The following is a 5,716-nucleotide window of genomic DNA, read 5'->3' as shown; positions in this document are numbered from 1 at the left end:
AAGCTTCTATTAGGGGAAAAAAGAAAGAACAAACTTTTCTGCTGTGGGATCTTTGGTCTAATGCATTACACTGACAATTTACTAAATGTACTGAATTCAACAGAGGTGATTTTTTGATGTTTTAAAACCTTAGACCATTGCCTTCAAAAGACAAACTTTTTTAAATGTGGACTTGTATGGCTGCACATTCCTGGAATGAGAAAAAAAAATAAAAAGTTGTCTGGACTCCTTTCTCAAAAAACATTGTCTAAAAATTCTTCTTTGTTCAGTGCTGTATCAGAAGCCAGTTGGTAAAGCCAGCGTCTGCACTGAATCTGGCTATCATTCCATGTTTAACAATTCTAGTTCCTAGCAGGGTTGTTTATACATGTTTACACCTTTTTGTTGCTCAGTTTATGCAATAAAGAATACCAAACATACCCTATTTTACTGTTCTCCACACTGTTAACTATCTAGCAACCTGGTTCTAAAACCAGGACTGACAAAACCTTCCATTTATAATCAGCTTTTATTTCTAAAGAGGATTTTCCTATTTCTGTTTTTGAAGACTTTTGTAACTGTTTTCATGAAAGAAGGAAGCTTTTAGCAAAGGCCGCTATTTACCCTGTTTTCTAAACTCAAGCCATATCTACACTACTGCTGCTACAGTGGCACGGCTTTTGCTCCAGCACCATAGTGTAGATGTTTCTGGCACTGATGGAAGGAGTTTTTCCATCAGTGTAATCTACCTTTCCAAGTGGGGGTAGCTAGGCTGACTGAAGAATCCTTGTCAACCTACCTACATCTACACCGAAAGGTTACATCAACCTAGCTACAGTGCTTATGACGTGAATTTTTCAATAGAGAATAGGTCTGTGCTCTCAGTTTCTCAGTGAATAAGGGGCAATGTTTTCAAAAGTACATAAGTGATTTAGGCTATGTACACACTACATCTTAAATTGCCATAAATTATATCGCTCGGGGTGTGAATAAGCCACCCCACTGAGTGATGTAAGTCATACCGACCTAAGCGATGGTGTGGACAGCGCTATGTTGTCAGGAACTTTCCTGACAACATAGCTACCACCGCTCATGGGGGCTGTAGGAATTAAGTCGATGGGAGATTCTAAACTTTAGAGAGTCTGTGCTAGCAATACTACAGTGAGGCAGCTGCATCGGTGCAGCTGTGCTGTTGTAAGATTTGTAGTGTAGGTTTTAGGAGTCTAGGTTCCTTTTTCAGAAGTGAGCACTTAGGAGCCTACTATGTCCCACTGAAACTCAGAATGGGTGGGAGCATTAGACTTTGGTCTCTACTTCAAAGGCTAATATAAAGAGAAGTGGCTCTGCATAACCTGCTGCACCATGGAGTTGCAGAGGTGTGAAGTGGCAACAGGATGTTCCCATATGAATCAGAAAACCCCATGGAGATGCATATAACCTGCCACAATAGCTCTTAGAGGTGTGAACTGACCTATTCATTCCAATGGGTGAGTTCCTCTCCTCTAACTCAAAAACTACCCCAGCCCCTGTGGTGGAATATTAAACTAAGGAACCTCTTGACCAAACTACTGCAGATTTCCACCAAGAGGTATACATACTCCTGCTCCTTTTGTGACATAACAGTTTTTAAGATAACCTCCCTTTGATAATTAAAATAATCTGATATTATAACTGATACCTAATAAACTCCTTTACCAAGTGCTTCAATTTGCACCCCTCTCTCTACTCGTGGATCTAAAGCAGCACAATAATACTATGGTGGGGTGGTAGTGCCACAGTTACGGTTGCAGCTGGATTTCCATTTGAAACGAAGTGAAAAAAAGATCTACAAATATTTTGTCTTTTGGTTTAGTGTTTCATTTTTAGATTTTATTGCCGCTTATGTACTACTTATTTTTCTACAGCAGTTTTTGGAAGAAAAATACAACTTGAAGTTTACTATGAGTGTTTTAAAAAGGGCCATGAGACTAAAATGTTCTAAATATTATAATACATTCAAGGTCCTTTTTCACAGAAACTACTGCACTCACAGTTGAAATTGTTAGGTATGCACCTTTGGTTTGTGTTGACTGGATGAACTGTTGTACAAAGCTGAAATTTGTTTTCGGTTTATTTTTCATGTTATTGTTTTGACTGACACAACAGTATCCTGGTACCATATTAGTCAATGTTGACTTTATGCCAGACCTTAAAACAGAGCTCTCTATTTGGGTGCATTTTCTGATGCTCAGCAACCTCTTTGATCATGCTGGCATCAATGAGAATCACAGCAACTTGATTTTCTTTTATAAAGGCAGTCCCATGGTTCAGGAAATGGGTGAGGAGAATGATGCTGCTGCTTACTAGAAAAAAAGAACAGGAGTATTTCTGGCACCTTAGAGACTAACAAATTTATTTCAGCATAGCCATGGCTGCTACTCTGAAACCTGCTTACTAGAGTCTTTCATTTTCCTTCTATGGAATTAAATTTATTTTCTTTTACAATTCTTCTGAAGTAAAGTCTGAATACGAACGTGGATTTTAAAGAAATTTACAATATTGGCTCTTCAGCCAGAAGCTTTGCTCGCAAGGCAAAACTTCAGGAAGGAACCTCTACAAAAGGCAGACAGACAGCAACAAATATGCATTCTCAGAAAGCTGCCACAGATAGGATTTGAATTTACAGTATAAGAATGTTGGGCAAATTGAATGATCACAGCACAGCACCTCAATCCACCCACATAATGCCATTTAAGGCTGCCTGCAAACATTGTGGTTTGCCAGAGTCTCAGCCCTGTCGCATGAGAACAAAAGAGAGGTTTGAGAGGGGTTCTAAAATGAAGTGAGCAATTACACAGGAAGTAAGTTGTGTTACAAATTGTTGTAATAAACCAAAAAACAGTGTCTCTGTTATATCCATGGTTGTTAGTGTCCAGCAGTTAAATTCCCAAGTTCATCTTTTGAAGTTGTTATTCAGGTTTCCTCTGAGGATTGAGAGGTCACATGTGGAATGATAGCTTTGTGAAAAGTGTTTGCCCACAGGTGATGAGGTGTTTTTGTCTAATTTTTCTGTATAGGTCATTTGAGAGCACAGTGATTGTCTGGTTTCACTTGCAGTTGTTGTTGGGGCATTTGATGCACTGTTGTGATAAGCATGTATGGAACCAGCACGTATGGAACCCCTGGGTCTTGAAAAGTGTGTTGTGGGGAATATTGATCATCGTAGCATCTGTTGCTTCTGGCAGGGTCTAGTGCCATTTTGAGTTGGTAAGTCCTGGTCTTTGGGGAGCTTGCTTGGCAAAGCTGGGGGTTGTTTGAAGGCCAGATTTCTTTCAAGAAAGATTTCGTTCAGGATGTGGTCTCCATCAGGTATGGGTTGTAAATTGTTTTATGAAACTCTTTATGGGTTCTAGTTCTCAGATTTGTTACCTTGAGTAGAGCCACATTGTAGATCCAATATTACCTTGAATATTAAAAATACTGCTTCCCAAAGGAGCAGAGGAATGCAGACTATAGCTGAAATCAGTCCTGAGTGGATGATATCAGTTTATGGCAGATCACAGCCAGTTTCAGTTCCACAGGTGTGCAAAAAAATTGTATTAGTAAGATGTAAAATGTTGATGTCATGTAACTTTTGGTAGGGTCTTTATCTAGGGATGCTCAAACTCCCTCAAATTTGGTTCACTAACCCTACCTCAGATCTCCATAAGGTACAGCAATTTTCAAGCCATCCAAGTAAGCATGTGGATTTTAGAGGATTTAAAAATAATGACTGTTAAACAGTAAGCTAGTCTCAACCTTAACTATAGTTATGCTACCTCCCTACTACACTATAGAAAACAAGAAATATCTTCACAGTTTGCTCCTAAAACAAAAATGAGACACCACTATTTTTGTTGCATTAGAAAATGAATTTTTATTCTCTCAAGAGTGATACAAAAGAGTGCTTTCTAATCCAAATGTGTTGCAGTGACAGAATATTCAGTATTTTTTGCCATTGCATTTCTTAACCCCTGCCAGATGCCCCCTTCTGTAGTTTCATATTAAAAGCACATTGTATATTAAACAAGAAATATTTTCCCACCAACTTTCTACAAGGTCTGACGTAACTGCTGACATTTCCATTTTTCTGTACTGACATAGAATTCTTGAAATGTCCCAGTCTATTCATGTCTAAATCATTACTTGTAAAGCTACTGGAATCAGTAAAGAAATATTTACACTATCTGTTAGGGCTAAATCCTGCAACATGCTGTGCACTGTTAGCAGGTTCCATCAAAACCCTTAAGCATGTGCTTAAAGTTGAATATGCAAGTAATCCCACTGAAGTCAATGATTTGTGAGCATAGTTATTTGCATGCTTCAGTGTTCCTCTGGATTGTACTAGAGAGCTCCGCAATTTACGGGATTGAAGCCTTAAAAAAAGAGGACTAGAAAATGTCAATGTAAAAATGGTAGAAAAAGTTAGCCGCAAAGTTTCATGTATATTTTTACCCTAAAAAGGAAAGAATCATTCTCATTTAAGTACTTTAGCAAAAGCACCTGAATATAAGGCTTGTTTATAGATCTATTTCCCCCATGCCACAGCCTGCATAGTTTTAGTCACCTACACATGATTGTGTTCTAAGGTGGTGTTCTGTATAGTAGTTAGAGCAAGGAGGCTAGCCATTAAGGCTCATGGATTCTGTTCCCAGTCCTACCACTGACTTACATGAGCTCGAAGTTGATGCATTTGTCCCTTTGTTTACCCATCTGTAAAAGGTGTCTAATAATACCTTTCTCCTAGATATGTTAATCTTTTTAAAAAATGCTTTGGGGTCCTTATGTTGCCCGTGTGCAAGGCAGTCACAGATGTCAGGACGTTGCAGGTCCGCTGTCCATAGGAGAAATCAGTGATGTGGATTCTGGGCATATTCTTATAGCAAATTGTTTATTTTACACTATATACAGTCCTTGAACAGAGATGATCACAAATCATATAGGCAATCCTCTCTTTCAGGAATTTCAGCCCAAACAGTAATACCCATTTCCTATAAAGCAATTCTGTCTCAAAAGTTAACTCTAGTTAGTGAGATTTAGACAGCGAGCAAACTCTCTTGTTGCTTGCCACAGCTCTCCCAAAGGAACATCACAAAACGTTGGCCCCTTGCAGGAGAGGCATGGGGCCAGGGTAGGCAGGGAGCCTACCATAGGGGTAAGTGCTGCCCAGTGGGAGGCCACACCCCAACCCTGAGTGCCCTCCCAGAGCCAGCACCCCGAGCCAGCACCCCAAACCATCCCTGAGGCCCTTCACAGAGCCAGCACCCCTAACCCCCTCCTGCACCGCAAGCCCCAGGCTTGACCCACCCCCTGCTGCACTCCAACTCTGCCCTAGCCCTCACCCTAGATTTGTAGAACACAAAATAAGTGCTAAATGGTCTCAATGTAGTCAATGGACTTTGCGTATGTCCACGGGCCTGCGCTAGCACAGATATTTATTTAATGCAGTTTTGCCTTGCGCATACCTTTACCACAAGCATACCAAGGCACCCCTTACGTCAGCTATCTACACACGCGAGCACCATGCACCATCCCCGCCTGCGGTGCACACCACATGGGCCAGCCGCGCGCCAAACGCACAAAAGACACGAAAAGCGCTGAGCGGGGCGGGGCTGGGCTCGAAAGAGGCCCACTTTGACAGGCGTCCGGAGGAGCCAATCCCCCCGCCCCGAGGTGAAAACCTTCTGGGCCAATGGGTGGCGGGGAGGCAACACTACCG

This window comes from Chelonoidis abingdonii, chromosome 11 (genome assembly GCF_003597395.2).
Source record: "Chelonoidis abingdonii isolate Lonesome George chromosome 11, CheloAbing_2.0, whole genome shotgun sequence".
NCBI classification, from domain to species: domain Eukaryota; kingdom Metazoa; phylum Chordata; order Testudines; family Testudinidae; genus Chelonoidis; species Chelonoidis abingdonii.
This window is presented reverse-complemented; position numbering follows the sequence as displayed.